Source organism: Bufo bufo, chromosome 5 (assembly GCF_905171765.1).
Source record: "Bufo bufo chromosome 5, aBufBuf1.1, whole genome shotgun sequence".
NCBI classification, from domain to species: Eukaryota; Metazoa; Chordata; class Amphibia; order Anura; family Bufonidae; genus Bufo; species Bufo bufo.
This window is the reverse complement of record NC_053393.1, coordinates 376,056,742-376,075,671: the sequence shown is the minus strand read 5'-3', so window position 1 is coordinate 376,075,671 and position 18,930 is coordinate 376,056,742. Positions and strand designations below refer to the sequence as shown.

Genomic DNA, 18,930 nt, shown 5'->3' with positions numbered 1-18,930 from the left:
TGTATATCATATTGTTTTTTTTTTGTTTTTTTCATATCATATGTCTATATATGAAGGTGAGGAAATAATGTAAAATGGTGCTACGAGAAGGTGAATGTACCGCAGTATGTGTTCAAGAGACAAATGGTAGCTTGTAGTCCGCTCCAAGTTTTCAGTAACCGTACGGGCGTGACACAGTCCGGTCCGGGTTTTAAGTGATTATACTGGCTCAATATAAGGAGCAACTCATTTTATATCATATCTTTTGACTACTGAAGAATAAACCATTCAGGTTTCGAAATGCGTTTGGCAAAGAATTATAAGAGATAATACTGCGGTATCTAAGAAGCGAAGATCCTCTATCAAAGAACAAAATACATGCCACAAAGCGGAGTTGGCGTCCCAATATTCCTAACTCGCATGCGCTGAAACAAGAGTGCCAGCACAAGCGCGGGGACTGACTGTGAGATTCTGGGGTTTTGGAAGGAAACAGCCCACAGAGGAAAGCCACGTATGTATTAACTATTATATTGGCAGCATCGGACAAACCTACCAGAACACTGGTGTGCGCACAAAGTATGCTGCATATGGAAACATAATACAAAGTGGCGATAAGACTGAATCACATTGATATAAGACGCTACGTTGTGCATGAATATATCAATTGGAGGACTACATGCTTTTAAAAAACCGCAATATATTAAAGGTTCCAAAAATTGCGTGAGCTCCGCAATTGGAACTAAAAGAGGGACAGAGACTACAATCAGCTATATAATATACTATTAAGATATATGATATTTATATTTTTATTTATTTATTTATCGTTTTATTTTATTCTATTTTATTTTGGATTGGTGGTTGAATTTTATGAAGGATATATTAAAAAAATATATATAAATGTTACATGTATGATATAGAGCCGGCCATTGATTGAATACTATAGTATTGCAGCTAGGTGGTTATAGCGGGCCGTGCTATATTCCGGGGAGCTCTTCATATAGAAACTACATGTCATAATTTTTCTGTGCTGTGTTAAAGGAAATCCTTGGTGAAATTTTCCCATCTATATGAATGGATCTGCGAAAACACTATGGCTATGCATGGGAAGCTGACCTGAAAAGATGTTGCATGGACATACCCTAAAATTAGAGCTCATGCACATGGTCATTGTGCGGCCGTTCTGTGTATTAGGGACTGCAATTTGCGGTCCCCAATGCACGGGCAACATCTGTGCCGCCGCCAGGACGGATCGAGACCTATTCAACTTGAATGGGTCCGTGATCTGTCCGCACCATAAAAAAAATAGAACATGTTCTATTTTTTTGCGGTGTGGAGGCACGGACAGAAACACCATGGAAGCACTCAAGTGAATGGGTCCGCATCCGTGATGCAGGGTGCACACGGCTGGTGCCTGTTTATTGCGGACCCGCTGTATGCGGGCCGCAATACGGCCACAGCAGGGCAACGGCCGTGTGCATGAGCCCTTACAGTGCTCCAGACTAAAAAAAATACCTAGGAGCCATTGGCTACTGAACTGAAAAATTTAGTTGCCAAATTTAAATACATATAATTATAATTAACCACTTCCCATCTGGGCCATTTGCCCCCTTCCTGACCAGGCCAAATTTTGCAAAACTGACATATCTCACTTTATGTGGTAATAACTTTGGAACGCCTTTATTTATCCAAGTCATTCAGAGATTGTTTTCTCGTGACACATTGTACTTCATGATAATCATAAATTTGAGTCAAAATATTTCACCTTTATTTATGAAAAAATCCCAAATTTACCCAAAAATTTGAAAAATTCGCAATTTTCTAAATTTAAATTTCTCTGCTTTTAAAACAGAAAGTGATACCTCATAAAATATTTATTATTTAACATTCCCCATATGTCTACTTTATGTTGGCATCATTTTGGAAATGTCATTTTATTATTTTAGGACGTTAGAAGGCTTAGAAGTTTAGAAGCAATTCTTCAAATTTATAAGAAAATTGCCAAAACCCACTTTATAAGGACCAGTTCAGGTCTGAAGTCACTTTGTGGGGCCTACATAGTGGATACCCCCATTGTAGAAACTACACCCCTCAAGGTATTCAAAACCGATTTTACAAACTTTGTTAACCCTTTAGGCGTTCCACAAGAATTAAAGGAAAATGGAGATCAAATTTTTCAATTTCACTTTTTTGGCAGATTTTCCATTTTAATCAATTTTTTTCTTAACACATCGATGGTTAACAGCCAAACAAAACTCAATATTTATTACCCAGATTCTGCGGTTTACAGAAACACCCCACATGTGGTCATAAACTGCTGTATGGGCACACGGCAGGGCGCAGAAGAAAAGGAACTCCACATGGTTTTTAGATGCCATGTCCCATTTGAAGCCCCCTGATGCACCCTTACAGTAGAAACTCCCAAGAAGTGACCCCATTTTGGAAACTAGAGGATAAGGTGCCAGTTTTATTAGTACTATTTTTGGGTACATATGATTTTTTGATCATTCATTATAACACTTTATGGGGCAAGGTGACCAAAAAATTGGTTGTTTTAGCACAGTTTCTATTTATTTATTTTTACAGCGTTCACCTGAGGGGTTCAGTCAAGTGACATTTTTATAGAGCAGATCGTTACAGACGTGGCGATACCTAATATGTATACTTTTTCTCATTTATTAAAGTTTTACACAATAATAGCATTTTTGAAACAAAAAAATTATGTTTTAATGTGTCCATGTTCTGAGAGCTATAGTTTTTTTATTTTTTGAGAGATTTTCTTATGTAGGGGCTCATTTTTTGCGGGATGAGGTGACGGTTTTATTGGTACTATTTTGTGGGACATACGCGTTTTTGATCACTTGGTGTTGCACCTTTTGTGATGCAAGGTGACAAAAATTGCTTGTTTTGACTTTTTTTTTTTTTTTTTACGGTGTTCACCCGAGGGGTTAGGTCATGTGATATTTTTATAGAGCTGGTTTTTACGGACGCGGCAATACCTAATATGTATACTTTTTTTTAACTTTTTTTTTTCATTCCTTACTTGGGGACTTTTTTTTTTTTTACATGTGAAACTTTTTTTTATTTTTTTATTTTCAACCTTTTATTTTTATTTTTTTTATTTTACACTTTTCGTCCCCCATAAGACCTCTGGGGGACATTTGCTTCACTTTTTTTTATTTTTTTTCACTGTTGATTTCTCCTGTAACTGGGGCTGACATAGTAGCCCCAGTTACAGGACAAATACACCCCTATAGAGGCTGTACAGCAGCAATCCAGCGCTGTACAGCCTCAGAGCAGGGCTGATCGAGGTCTCTGAGAGACCTCACACAGCTCCTGCACTCTCCGGTCACGGCGGTCACATGACCGCCGGGCCGGAACAGGAAGCGCACAGCGTTGAGCCCTGTGTCTGCAGCGATCTAGAAGGCAGGGACACCTGGGCACTGTCCCTGCCTTGTCTTAGGGTTGCCCTGCTGTCACTGACAGCGGGCAACCCGATCAGCAGCTGCACGATTAGCGTGCAGCTGCTATTTCTGAAAGGACGTTTTAGAACGTGCTTTCAGAAATAGACGTCCACCCATAGGACGTTTATATCCTATGGCCGGACGTGAAGCGGTTAAAAAAGACTTGGAGGAGAAGATGAGACAGTAGTGAGCCAGCTCTACATACAGCATACTTCCTGCCAGAACTAGGAAACATATAGGAGACTACAGCAACACATACCTTCCATTTATTGACATCTCCTGTCATGTTGACGTTCTCTTTCCTCTTCCCCTTTGTTTGACCCAGACTGCCATGACAGATTCTTTCAGCCGCATCTAGGCTCTGCAGAGTTTGTTAAAAAACATGTTAGATTTCTTAATATAAGCCTTCCCACATTTTCAGCACAACCTCCCCACCCTGGTTTCCCAACAATTTCATCCTGCTGTCCCTCCCAGCCCTGTGCCCACTGTGCTCCTCAATGCCCCTGCTGAAAAAATAGTGACCCCAGTAGACATAGTGTCCCTATGATGCCTCTAGCAATTATAATGCCCCCTAGAGTGCCCTCCCCCAGTAATAATAATGTCCGCTAAAATGCCCCCAGTAATAATAATAATAAAACTCTATAATGTGCTCCCAGTAGTTATGCCTGTATAGTGTCCCAAAAAATAATGTCCCGTATTATGTCCCTGTAATAGAAATGCCCCTACAGTGCCTCCAGCATTAATATCTATTATTTTACCCCAGGTAAAAATGCCACTATAGTGCCCCCTAAATGTCCCCTATAGTGCCCCAAGTAGTAATGCCCATGTACAAAAAAATCCCGCTATAGTGCCCCAGGATTAAAATGCCCCCCGTCTATCCAGTAATACCCCATATAGTGCCCTCATGAAAAAAATGCCCTGGTAATGCCACCTATAGGGTCTCGGTGTTGAAAAGTCCCGAGTGCCACCAGTAATGACCCTTATACTGTCCCCTGTATTAAAAATTCCTCTAGAGTGCCCCAATTATGCTGCCAGTTATGTCCCCCACAGTGCACCACAGTATTAATGTCCCCCAAAGTGCCTCTTCATTAGTAATGTTCCCTTCCAGTAGATATGTCCCCCAAAGTGCCCCTCCAGTAGTGTCCCTCATAGTGCTCCCCTTGAGTAATGCCCCAAAGTGCCCCTTCAGTATTATTTCCCCAATGCCCCCTGCAGTGCTATCCTTCCTGTTAGTAAAGGCCCCCAAGTTACATAGTAACATAGTACATAAGGCCAAAAAAAGACATTTGTCCATCCAGTTCAGCCTGTTATCCTGCAAGTTGATCCAGAGGAAGGCAAAAAACCCTGTGAGGTAGAAACCAATTTTCCCCACTTTAGGGGAATAAAAAATTCCTTCCCGACTCCAATCAGGCAATCAGACTAACTCCCTGGATCAACGACCCCTCTCTAGTAGCTATAGCCTGTAATATTATTACACTCCAGAAATACATCCAGGTCCCTCTTGAATTCCTTTATTGTACTCACCACCTCCTCAGGCAGAGAGTTCCATAGTCTGCTCTTACCGTAAAGAATCCTTTTCTATGTTTGTGTACAAACCTTCTTTCCTCCAGACGCAGAGGATGTCCCCTCGTCACAGTTACAGTCCTGGGGATAAATAGATGATGGGATAGATCTCTGTACTGACCCCTGATATATTTATACATAGTAATTAGATCTCCCCTCAGTCGTCTTTTTTTCTAAAGTGAATAACCCTAATTTTGATAATCTTGGCAGTGAAAAAAACAACTGATAGTCACCTGTATCCCACGTTCACCGGTGTTCACGATGCAGGCCACAACCTCTTCTGGTCTACGGCCACATTGCTTCATTGTGTCCCAGCGCAGGCAGGCGTGATTATGTCATCACACACGCGCCGGCTGTGATGACGTCATCACGCGCGCCTGCGTGGGTATTTACTACCTCATAGGCTTCAGGCCTTCTAAGCCTGAAGCCTATGAGGGTGATTGGTGGCGGGGCAGAGAACTATCATCTCCTGTGCCCCGCCGCAGTATTGAACTGCAGAGCTGCAACGGCGGGGCTAGTCGCAAATGGCGACAACTAAAAAGTCTTGTCGCCATTTGTAAATTCTAAGTCGCATTAGCGACCATTTTGGTCACCATCTGGAGCACTGCCTTATTACGTAAATAGAAACTGTGACAATGGATATATCTATCCTATCTATCTAGATAGATAAAATTAAGGCGTTTGCAGCACTTTAAAATAAGAGGTGCAAAGTCCTTGTAGTAAAATTGTAGTAAAAGTAAGCACAGGGCAGCACTCCAGACTTGGGTGAAGAAAAGTGGATCCTTTATTACACCAAATACACGTTTCTGCTCACCGCAATGGAGCCTTTGTCAAGCAGTGAAAACAGTGCTTCAACCAAGTACAGGTTCTTCTCAAAAAATTAGCATATTGTGATAAAGTTCATTATTTTCTGTAATGTACTGATAAACATTAGACTTTCATATATTTTAGATTCATTACACACAACTGAAGTAGTTCAAGCCTTTTCTTGTTTTAATATTGATGATTTTAGCATACAGCTCATGAAAACCCAAAATTCCTATCTCAAAAAATTTGCATATCATGAAAAGGTTCTCTAAACGAGCTATTAACCTAATCATCTGAATCAACTAATTAACTCTAAACACCTGCAAAAGATTCCTGAGGCTTTTAAAAACTCCCAGCCTGGTTAATTACACAAAACCGCAATCATGGGTAAGACTGCCGACCTGACTGCTGTCCAGAAGGCCATCATTGACACCCTCAAGCAAGAGGGTAAGACACAGAAAGAAATTTCTGAACGAATAGGCTGTTCCCAGAGTGCTGTATCAAGGCACCTCAGTGGAAAGTCTGTGGGAAGGAAAAAGTGTGGCAGAAAACGCTGCACAACGAGAAGAGGTGACCGGACCCTGAGGAAGATTGTGGAGAAGGACCGATTCCAGACCTTGGGGGACCTGCGGAAGCAGTGGAATGAGTCTGGAGTAGAAACATCCAGAGCCACCGTGTACAGGCGTGTGCAGGAAATGGGCTACAGGTGCCGCATTCCCCAGGTCAAGCCACTTTTGAACCAGAAACAGCGGCAGAAGCGCCTGACCTGGGCTACAGAGAAGCAGCGCTGGACTGTTGCTCAGTGGTCCAAAGTACTTTTTTCGGATGAAAGCAAATTTTGCATGTCATTCGGAAATCAAGGTGCCAGAGTCTGGAGGAAGACTGGGGAGAGGTAAATGCCAAAATGCCTGAAGTCCAGTGTCAAGTACCCACAGTCAGTGATGGTCTGGGGTGCCATGTCAGCTGCTGGTGTTGGTCCACTGTGTTTTATCAAGGGCAGGGTCAATGCAGCTAGCTATCAGGAGATTTTGGAGCACTTTATGCTTCCATCTGCTGAAAAGCTTTATGGAGATGAAGATTTCATTTTTCAGCACGACCTGGCACCTGCTCACAGTGCCAAAACCACTGGTAAATGGTTTACTGACCATGGTATTACTGTGCTCAATTGGCCTGCCAACTCTCCTGACCTGAACCCCATAGAGAATCTGTGGGATATTGGGAAGAGAAAGTTGAGAGACGCAAGACCCAACACTCTGGATGAGCTTAAGGCCGCTATCGAAGCATCCTGGGCCTCCATAACACCTCAGCAGTGCCACAGGCTGATTGCCTCCATGCCACGCCGCATTGAAGCAGTCATTTCTGCAAAAGGATTCCCGACCAAGTATTGAGTGCATAACTGAACTTAATTATTTGAAGGTTGACTTTTTTTTCTCATTCAAGGTTTTATTGAGTAAAAGTATTACATAAATACAACAATTTACAGTGTCATATAATGCCGTGCATTGCATAGAGCAGTCTTCAAACATAGGAGGCAGCATGATATAAATTCCCATACTGAAGGGCATTAAGAACATGCATCAATATATAAGTAAGAAGAGCATAATGCTCAGTAAGACAGAGAAAGCTATAGGGGTCTAATTCTAGTAAGACATATACACAACAGGAAGGGGGAACATTTAACAATAGACCAAAGACGAGGAAGGAAGGTAAGGGGGAAACGGGGAGTGGAGAAATATAGGGTTAGAGACGGGCAGTACGAAACTCATCTGACCCCTTGAAAGTTTCCCAAGGGCCCCAGGTTTGAACGAATCGAGAGGTGTCCTGAGGAGAGACGCAAATGAGATCCTCCATCCGCTGATGTAGAGCAATTTCTTCAAACCATACCTCCGGGGAGGGAGGCGTAGGTGATTTCCAGTGGCGAGGGATAACTGTTTTCGCAACCTGTAACATATACTTAAGGAGACCTCAAAAGCAGGGATAGTCAAATCACAGATAAGAAGGTTGACTTTTTTTGTATTAAAAACACTTTTCTTTTATTGGTCGGATGAAATATGCTAATTTTTTGAGATAGGAATTTTGGGTTTTCATGAGCTGTATGCCAAAATCATCAATATTAAAACAAGAAAAGGCTTGAACTACTTCAGTTGTGTGTAATGAATCTAAAATATATATATTGTGCATAATTATCAATCAATTAAATCAATTAAATTAACATGATTATCAATGTGTACATAGTGAAACCAGTGTAAAAATGTCATACTACGATATACAGTGTCTATAATTCATAAGTACATTCCCAATAAAGTTCATATATAATCATGATCAAGTACTAAACATTATAAAATAATAATAGTTTCCCTCTAAGATGATGATTATGCCCATGTGCAAAATAATAAATAAGTAATTACTTAAAAATACGTGAGTTGCTCACCCTTCAAAATGGAGACCCATGTGGTTACCATTGTGGCGTGTTGTGATCGCCAGTGCATATGCATCATCATGTTAGCGCGATTTCTATGACGTCCACGTGCATTCGCGTGTGCATCCGGGACCAGGTGATACTCAAACCAGGAACAAAGATGGAGCCTGCAAAGCACAGGTTACCTATGCGCATGCGTGTAAAGCACCTGACCCGTGGTCATGACGACCAAATAACAATCAGGCGCTAGTGGTGAATAAGGAGATATATTGCGCGATACCCTAAGTTATTGCTTAGTTGGTGTCTTTACGTAGGCTTTGTTGCATTCAAAATTCTTCATAATTTCCTAAAATATGCAAAAGGGAAATTAGAATATAATATATAAAGCACTGTTCTCATTCCTACAATCAAGAAGATATAGGGGCATCAAGCAAGAGCCTAGAGGGCTAAACCACCCTAAATTCCACTTTCAAACCCTTGGGTTTCAATGTTTGCAATTTATACATCCAAAAAAGTTCACGTTTTTTAAGAATAGCCATTCGATCCCCAGCCCCCCACGTCTAGCCATGGGTACCTGGTCAATAATTCTAAAGCGTAGATCCCTTTCGGTATGTTTTGCTTCTGTGAAATGTTTAGATACCGGTAAGTCTAATCTCTTTTCCCGAATGGTGTACCTATGTTGGTTGAGTCTAGTCTTAACATCCCATATTGTTTCTCCAATGTATAGGAGGTGGCATGGACATTCAAGTAGATATATCAGGTCGAGTCACAAGTGAGATCATGTTTGATGGTAAAATCAACTCCCATATCCGGATGTGTAAATGTAGGTCCCCTCAACATCAGAGGACAATTCACACAATTATAGCAAGGATAACTTCCTGTTCTAGTAGAGCCGAAATATGAGCTAAATGTACGCTTTTTAGTACCTATATCCGCCCTGACCAACCAATCTCTCAAATTCTGTGTACGTCTGAAAGACATTAATGGGGGGGACATTGAACTCTGGTATATGTCTAAAATTACTGTCAAGGATTGACCAATGTTTCCTCAGGATACCGCTTATTCTAGTGCTCAAGGTTGTATAGTGGGAGACAAAAGGGATACGATTAATCTCTCTTTTTTTTTTTTTTTTTTTTTTTTTAAGCTTTCTCTCCCTTTAAAAGGGATTCTCTCGAAAGAGAATTTCCCTTTTAGAAGTTAGAATGCACAAGTTTTTTAGGGTAACCCCTTTTCACAAACTTCAAACTAGGGTTGTCCCGATACCACTTTTTTAGGACCGAGTACAAGTACCGATACTTTTTTTCAAGTAGTCACCGATACCGAATACCGATACTTTTTTAAAATGTCATGTGACCGTTTTGGGGGATCTGTGGATCTGTGGATGACGCACTGTCATGTGGGGGATCTGTGGATGGCACTGTTATGGGGGACCTGTGGATGGCACTGTTATGGGGGATCTGTGGATGGCACTGTTATGGGGGATCTGTGGATGGCACTGTTATGGGGGATCTGTGGATGGCACTGTTATGGGGGATCTGTGGATGGCACTGTTATGGGGGATCTGTGGATGGCACTGTTATGGGGGATCTGTGGATGGCACTGTTATGGGGATCTGTGGATGGTGCTGTTATGGGGGATCTGTGGATGGCACTGTTATGGGGATCTGTGGATGGTGCTGTTATGGGGGATCTGTGGATGGCGCTGTTATGGGGGATCTGTGGATGGCACTGTTATGGGGATCTGTGGATGGCACTGTTATGGGGGATCTGTGGATGGCACTGTTATGGGGATCTGTGGATGGCACTGTTATGGGGATTTGTGGATGGCACTGTTATGGGGATCTGTGGATGGTACTGCTATGGGGTGGGATATCTGTGGATGGCATTGTTATGGGGTGGGGGGATCTGAGGATGGCATTGTTATTTGGTGGGGGATCTGTGGATGGTGCTGTTATAGGGGATCTGTGGATGGAACTGTTATGGGGAGGATCTGTGGATGACACTGCTATATGTCATCCACAGATCCCCCTCATAACAGTGTCCCCCAATACACCGGGCCCCGCCGCTCACCGAAGTATTTTTTTATAAACGTGAATCCTTATCCAGTTATTAAGTTGAACTAACGCTGCCCTCTCCCATGTTCCCCTGTATCCCCCTGTATCCCCACAGCACTTACTTAAGCTTCCATAGCAGGCAGAGCGGACGGCACCAGTAACGTCACTCACTGACGTTGCGCGTCTGCTCCGCCTGCTTCACTCATAAAGTGGGCGGAGCAGGCGCTCTACGTCAGTGAGTGACGTTACTGCTGCCGTCTGCTCTGCCTGCTATGGAAGCTTAAGTAAGTGCTGTGGGGATACAGGGGAACATGGGAACATGGGAGAGGGCAGCGTTAGTTCAAAAAAGTATTCTATTTATGTATCGGGGCGGGGTATCGGCGGCTGAGTACCGCCGAGAAAACTCGGAATCGGTCCCGATACCGATACTAGTATCGGTATCGGGACAACCCTACTTCAAACCCATGGTGGCTAATCCATCCTCCACTTCATCATTGTCCTTCACAATCCTCTTGACCCTAAGCATCTGACTAAAAGGTAAAGATCTTAACATAGGTTTTGGATGACTACTGTCATAGCGTAGTAGTGTATTTTTACTCTGTCACGTCTGTCACATGTGCTCAGTGTGAACCTGCTTTTATCTGTGAAGAGCACATGGCACCAGTGGTGAATTTGCCAATCTTGGTGTTTTCTGGCAAATGCCAAACGTCCTGCACGGTGTTGGGCTGTAAGCACAACCCCCACCTGTGGACGTCGGGCCCTCATATCACCCTCATGGAGTCTGTTTCTGACCGTTTGAGCAGACACATGCACATTTGTGGCCTGCTGGAAGTCATTTTGCAGGGCTCTGGCAGTGCTCCTCCTGTTCCTCCTTGCACAAAGGCGGAGGTAGCGGTCCTTCTGCTGGGTTGTTGCCCTCCTACGGCCTCCTCCACGTCTCCTGATGTACTGGCCTGTCTCCTGGTAGCGCCTCCATGCTCTGGACACTACGCTGACAGACACAGCAAACCTTCTTGCCACAGCTCGCATTGATGTGCCATCCTGGATAAGCTGCACTACCTGAGCCACTTGTGTGGGTTGTAGACTCCGTCTCATGCTACCACTAGAGTGAAAGCACCGGCAGCATTCAAAAGTGACCAAAACATCAGCCGGGAAGCATAGGAACTGAGAAGTGGTCTGTGGCACCACCTGCAGAACCACTCCTTTATTGGGGGTGTCTTGCTAATTGCCTATAATTTCCACCTGTTGTCTATCCTATTTGCACAACAGCATGTGAAATTGATTGTCACTCAGTGTTGCTTCCTAAGTGGACAGTTTGATTTCACAGAAGTGTGATTGACTTGGAGTTACATTGTGTTGTTTAAATGTTCCCTTTATTTTTTTGAGCAGTGTATATATAATATATACACACATACAGGGCTTGACAAATTTCCTTGGAATCTAGGAGCCAGCTAAAAAAGTTAGGAGCCGTTTTTCTTTTTTTTTTTTTTTTTTTACCTTTATAAAGCCTTATTTTCAGCGACAAAAATAATACCTCTTAAATTAACATATAAAGAAGTCTAGAACCAAACAACATGGGCATTGTTTATTATCAGTGTACTGTGACGTCACTGTGTGCAGCATCTCTTCACATTGTTTATTATCAGTGTACTGTGACGTCACTGTGTGCAGCATCTCTTCACATTGTTTATTATCAGTGTACTGTGACGTCACTGTGTGCAGCATCTCTTCACATTGTTTATTATCAGTGTATTGTGACGTCACTGTGTGCCGCATCTCTTCACATTGTTTATTATCAGTGTATTGTGACGTCACTGTGTGCAGCATCTCTTCACATTGTTTATTATCAGTGTACTGTGACGTCACTGTGTGCAGCATCTCTTCACATTGTTTATTATCAGTGTACTGTGACGTCACTGTGTGCAGCATCTCTTCACATTGTTTATTATCAGTGTACTGTGACGTCACTGTGTGCAGCATCTCTTCACATTGTTTATTATCAGTGTACTGTGACGTCACTGTGTGCAGCATCTCTTCACATTGTTTATTATCAGTGTACTGTGACGTCACTGTGTGCAGCATCTCTTCACATTGTTTCTTATCAGTGTACTGTGACGTCACTGTGTGCAGCATCTCTTCACATTGTTTATTATCAGTGTATTGTGACGTCACTGTGTGCCGCATCTCTTCACATTGTTTATTATCAATGTACTGTGACGTCACTGTGTGCAGCATCTCTTCACATTGTTTATTATCCGTGTACTGTGCCGTCACTGTGTGCAGCATCTCTTCACATTGTTTATTATCAGTGTACTGTGACGTCACTGTGTGCAGCATCTCTTCAGTGTTTATCAGTGTACTGTGACGTCACTGTGTGCAGCATCTCTTCACATTGTTTATTAGTGTACAGTCGTGGCCAAAAGTTTTGAGAATGACACAAATATTAGTTTTCACAAAGTTTGCTGCTAAACTGCTTTTAGATCTTTGTTTCAGTTGTTTCTGTGATGTAGTGAAATATAATTACACGCACTTCATACGTTTCAAAGGCTTTTATCGACAATTACATGACATTTATGCAGAGTCAGTATTTGCAGTGTTGGCCCTTCTTTTTCAGGACCTCTGCAATTCGACTGGGCATGCTCTCAATCAACTTCTGGGCCAATTCCTGACTGATAGCAACCCATTCTTTCATAATCACTTCTTGGAGTTTGTCAGAATTAGTGGGTTTTTGTTTGTCCACCCGCCTCTTGAGGATTGACCACAAGTTCTCAATGGGATTAAGATCTGGGGAGTTTCCAGGTCATGGACCCAAAATGTGCCTCTATCAGTCTATTACAGCATTTACCTGCCTGAATAATTTGTGTTGTTTGTGGCTATTTTGACTGCACCAATATGTAGGATTTATACAATTTTATTATTACCAAAATGGATGATATATGTCACGGGTGTGTGTATGTTTGAACAGGTGTCTTGCATGCTACTGATCGATTCTGTGTCCACCCTGCTTTCCCCCAGCCCCTCCCATTGTGGGTTGGGACAGCGGGAATGGACCCTATTTCTGATCGGAGCAGGTCAGACACCTTTGATTATGATTAACAACACTACTGTTCGAAACGCGTAAATCTACTGGGAATAAGTGGGAATCAGTGCCACTGTATGCTGTATTTACCCTAAATATTTTGGTGAATAAAGATCGGGATTGCTGAAGCATTTGCCACTGGTGCTGGAGCCTCTTTTCTTTCATGTGGACTTACATCGGGACTGGCTTGGGTCCGCTCCGTGCACCGCCACAGGATCATATAGGTGAGCTGGCCGTAAGCCTTTCTTCTATCTACATGGACCCAAAATGTCAACGTTTTGGTCCCCGAGCCACTTAGTTATCACTTTTGCCTTATGGCACGGTGCTCCATCGTGCTGGAAAATGCATTGTTCTTCACCAAACTGTTGTTGGATTGTTGGAAGAAGTTGCTGTTGGAGGGTGTTTTGATACCATTCTTTATTCATGGCTGTGTTTTTGCCAAAATTGTGAGTGAGCCCACTCCCTTGGATGAGAAGCAACCCCACACATGAATGGTCTCAGGATGCTTTACTGTTGGCATGACACAGGACTGATGGTAGCGCTCACCTTTTCTTCTCCGGACAAGCCTTTTTCCAGATGCCCCAAACAATCGGAAAGAGGATTCATCGGAGAATATGACTTTGCCCCAGTCATCAGCAGTCCATTCGCCAAACTTTCTGCAGAAGATCAATCTGTCCCTGATGGTTTTTTTGGAGAGAAATGGCTTCTTTGCTGCCCTTCTTGACACCAGGCCATCTTCCAAAAGTCTTCGCCTCACTGTGCGTGCAGATGCGCTCACACCTGCCTGCTGCCATTCCTGAGCAAGCTCTGCACTGGTGGCACTCCGATCCCGCAGCTGAATCCTCTTTAGGAGACTATCCTGGCGCTTGCTGGACTTTCTTGGACGCCCTGAAGCCTTCTTAACAAGAATTGAACCTCTTTCCTTGAAGTTCTTGATGATTCTATAAATTGTTGATTGAGGTGCAATCTTAGTAGCCACAATATCCATTTTTATGCAACGCAATGATGGCTGCACGCGTTTCTTTGCAGGTCACCATGGTTAACAATGGAAGAACAATGATTTCAAGCATCACCCTCCTTTTAACATGTCAAGTCTGCCATTTTAACCCAATCAACCTGACATAATGATCTCCAGCCTTGTGCTCGTCAACATTCTCACCTGAGTTAACAAGACGATTACTGAAATCATCTCAGCAGGTCCTTTAATGACAGTAATGAAATGCAGTGGAAAGTTTTTTTTGGGATTAAGTTAATTTTCATGGCAAAGAAGGACTATGCAATTCATCTGATCACTCTTCATAACATTCTGGAGTATATGCAAATTGCTATTATAAAAACTTAAGCAGCAACTTTTCCAATTTCCAATATTTATGTAATTCTCAAAACTTTTGGCCACGACTGTACTTTGATGTCACTGTGTGCAGCATCTCTTCAGTGTTTATCATCAGTGTACTGTGACGTCACTGTGACGCATCTCATCACTATGTATCATTGTACTGTGACGTCACTGTGTGCAGCATCACTTCACATTGTTTATCATCAGTGTACTGTGACGTCACTGTGTGCCGCATCTTTTCAATGTTTGATTGTATTGAGACGTCACTGTGTGCAGCATCTCTTCAGTGTTTATCAGTGTACTGTGACGTCACTGTATGTATAATCCCTGCGCTGTGACGTCACTGTGTATAATCCCTGTGCTGCAGCTGACAGAACTGAGATCCCTTCCCCAGGATGTTTGGTCCGGGCTCATTATTCGTCTCATAGTTCTTCTCTTGTAAACTTATTTTGTGACTAGATAAAACTGAAGCAGCGCTGGGTTTGAAGAGAAATGTCCCTAGTTGCCGCCTGTATCTGCCGTCACTGCGGGATCATTGCCCTTCTGCTGTCCCGGATTATTTGTCCAGTCCGGGGGATAATGGAGTCGCTGTTGTCGGCGTCTCCGGGGCCGTCCTTGTGCACCCTCCGCTGTGGACGCGCACTGAGTCAAGGCCAGCATTTGGTTCCAGCTCTTGCTGGATCTATATCCCGTGCTGTGATGGGGAGGTGGTGGGGCTGCGGTCCTGTTTGTCGGAGGGATCTCGGAGTCCTGTGAGTGCGTTAAGCCTCATGCACACGTCCGTGGAACACTGACCGTGTGATACCGGCCTGGATTTCTTCTGAGTGCAAAAGCGCACGGCGTCATTGGTTGCTATGACGCCGTGCGCATCCTGCTGCTGCCGCAGTACAGTAATACACTGGTATAGATCTATACCAGTGTATCACTGCACTGCGTTATAGTAACAAATGACACCGTGCGCTCCTGCACTCAGAAGAAATCCAGGCCGGTATCACACGGTCCGTGTTCTACGGACGTATGCATGAGGCTTTACTATAATGAGACGGCTCCTCTCCGGGAAACGCTGGAAGAGTCTTTGTACAGGAAAACGGAAACCCTGCCGTAGTCACCTGCGCCGCTCCCGGGACATGAGGCGTGCGTTGGAGAGTGCCTAGCGGGCAGGTGAGTGTAGGGTTGGGCGATATACCGGTATCACGATATACCGCGGTATTAAAAAAGACGGCGATATGGCGATACCGCTGTTTCCTAATTACCGCGGTATTTTGTGATGTCATAGAAGCGGTCATGTGCGCTGACCGCTTCAAAATCTGCGTCCGCGGCCGCCCGCCCCAGCCTGAACCGATACTGGACATTTGCAGAGTACTTGTACTCGTGCAAATGTCCCCGATACCACTGCCGAATGTCGATACGTGCTGGCCGCTTGCGGCGGCGTTCTCAGCAGTTCGGCGTGGGGGAAGGAGTTCTGTGACTCGCATTCCCGGCACCCGACCTCTGAGAGGACGCTGTGATCCGCACAATTAACCCCTGAGGCACCTGAGGGGTTAATTGCGCGGATCACAGCGTCCCGTCAGAGGTCGGGTGCCGGTACTGTTCTTCAGTCTCTGCAGTGGGCAGTGCGCCCCCCCTCCCTCCCCAGTATTATTCATTGGTGGCAGTGGCCACAGGGTCCCCCCCCTCCCCCTCTCATCATTGGTGGCAATGGGCAGTTCCGATCGGAGTCCCAGCAGTGTAATGCTGGGGCTCTGATCGGTTACCATGGCAGCCAGGACACTACTGAGTCCTGGCTGCCATGGTATGTTAGTGAGCAGCATTATACTCACGTGCGGCGTGGCCGCCCGGCGCTCTTTCTTCTCATAGGCTATAAGCATTAGCAATGCGCCGCACAGACAGAAGAAGGAGCGCCCGGCGGCCACGGCGCACGTGAGTATAATGCTGCTCACTAACATACCATGGCAGCCAGGACTCAGTAGTGTCCTGGCTGCCATGGTAACCGATCGGAGCCCCAGCATTACACTGCTGGGACTCTGATCGGAACTGCCCACTGCCACCAATGATGGGAGGGGGATCCTCTGGCCACTGCCACCAATGATTAATACTGGGGAGGGAGGGGGGGACGCACTGCCCACTGCCACTAATGATGGGGGGAGGAGGGGGACCCTGTGGCCACTGCCACCAATGATTAATACTAGGGGGGGGTTGAGTTACCAGAGGGGGCTGCTAAGAGGGAGAGGCTGGGGGGCACATGAGAGGCTGGGGGCTGTTTTTTGGACTTTTGGTTGGTCAGTGGTCACAAAATAAATGTGTTATTTATTTAATTGGTATCGGTAATTGGTATAAGTGAGTACTTAAATAAGAGTATCGGTACTCGTACTTGGTCTAAAAAAAATGGTATCGGGACATCCCTACTATAAACCACTCGTTCTGGTTCAGAATTAACCCTGTAATGTTTTTGTTGTTACTAGAAGTCAATTGACTAGTTACAGATACCCGAAATGGTGAAAAATGACATATAAAAGTATAACAATTAACGTCTCCTTGTGGCTGCCTGGCTGTCCCCATACAGTATAACGTCTCCTTGTGGCTGCCCCCATACAGTATAACGTCTCCTTGTGGCTGCCCCCATACAGTATAACGTCTCCTTGTGGCTGCCCCCATACAGTATAACATCTCCTTGTGGCTGCCCCCATACAGTATAACGTCTCCTTGTGGCTGCCCCCATACAGTATAACGTCTCCTTGTGGCTGCCCCCATACAGTATAACGTCTCCTTGTGGCTGCCCCCATACAGTATAGTGTCTCCTTGTGGCTGTTCCCATACAGTGTAACGTCTCCTTGTGGCCGCCCCATACAGTGTAACGTCTCCTTGTGGCCGCCCCATACAGTGTAACGTCTCCTTGTGGCCGCCCCATACAGTGTAACGTCTCCTTGTGGCCGCCCCCATACAGTGTAACGTCTCCTTGTGGCCGCCCCCATACAGTGTAACGTCTCCTTGTGGCCGCCCCCATACAGTGTAACGTCTCCTTGTGGGCGCCCCCATACAGTGTAACGTCTCCTTGTGGCTGCCCCCATACAGTGTAACGTCTCCTTGTGGCTGCCCCCATACAGTGTAACGTCTCCTTGTGGCTGCCCCCATACAGTGTAACGTCTCCTTGTGGCTGCCCCCATACAGTGTAACGTCTCCTTGTGGCTGCCCCCATACAGTGTAACGTCTCCTTGTGGCTGCCCCCATACAGTGTAACGTCTCCTTGTGGCTGCCCCCATACAGTGTAACGTCTCCTTGTGGCTGCCCCCACACAGTGTAACGTCTCCTTGTGGCTGCCCCCATACAGTATAATGTCTCATTGTGGCCCCAAGTGTTTTTTTCTTCTAAATGGGCATTTATCGCGATATATATCGTTATCGCGATAAATTTCTTAATATCGTTATCGTGGTAATATTTTTGATATCGTCCAATCCTAGGTGAGCGACACTGACAGCCAGCGGGGAGAGGGAGTGATGTCACTCGGCTTAAACAGTCATGTGCACCGCCTGTCACATTGTTAGCCTCGCGGTGAGGACCTTTCATCTGGCAAAAAATTGTGAACTAAGTATCATGATATGTACAGTGGTGCCCAGGGATCTCACTGCACTTACTATTATCCCTGGGCGCCGCTCCGTTCTCCTGCTATGCCCTCCGGTATGTTTGTTAACTTAGTTATACTGGGAGGAGCCTGCCCTTTTTCTCCCAGGCTGTGAGCTCTGCGCTGCGATTGGCCAGCGCTACAGCCTGGGAGAAGAAGACGCCCAGGAGAACAAGGGCAGTCTCCTCCTACTATAACTAAGTGACCGAACATACCAGAGGGCATAGCAGGAGAATGGAGCGGCGCCCAGGGATAATAGTAAGTGCTGTGAGATCCCTGGGCGCCGCTGTACAGATCATGACACTTGAAAGGTCCTCTTTAACGCTCCAGTGGCTGCGCCCGGCTGCTGGTGTGCTGGGCCTATTTTCAAGCAGGGGCAAATACCCAGGCGCCAGGACAAATTTCCTGATCGCCATGGCGACCTGGCGCCTGGGATTTGAATTTGTCGAGCCCTGATATATATAATCACACAGTTTTTCGCCCTATAAGGGTGGGTTCACATCACATTTTTCCCATCCATTTAGCGTATATAAAAAACGTATACGTTAAATGGATGCCTCAGACTGATGCCATACAGTGGCATCCGTTCACCATAGAGTTCTATTGTTAATAAA

General features: G+C 44.8%; 1 protein-coding gene across 2 annotated transcripts in view; it reads left to right on the top strand.

Moving 5' to 3' along the window:
* The window catches only part of BLOC1S5 (biogenesis of lysosomal organelles complex 1 subunit 5), an 83,519-nt gene that overhangs the window by 8,221 nt on the left and 56,368 nt on the right, over positions 1-18,930 (top strand). The gene's annotated exons all lie outside the window — the stretch shown is intronic.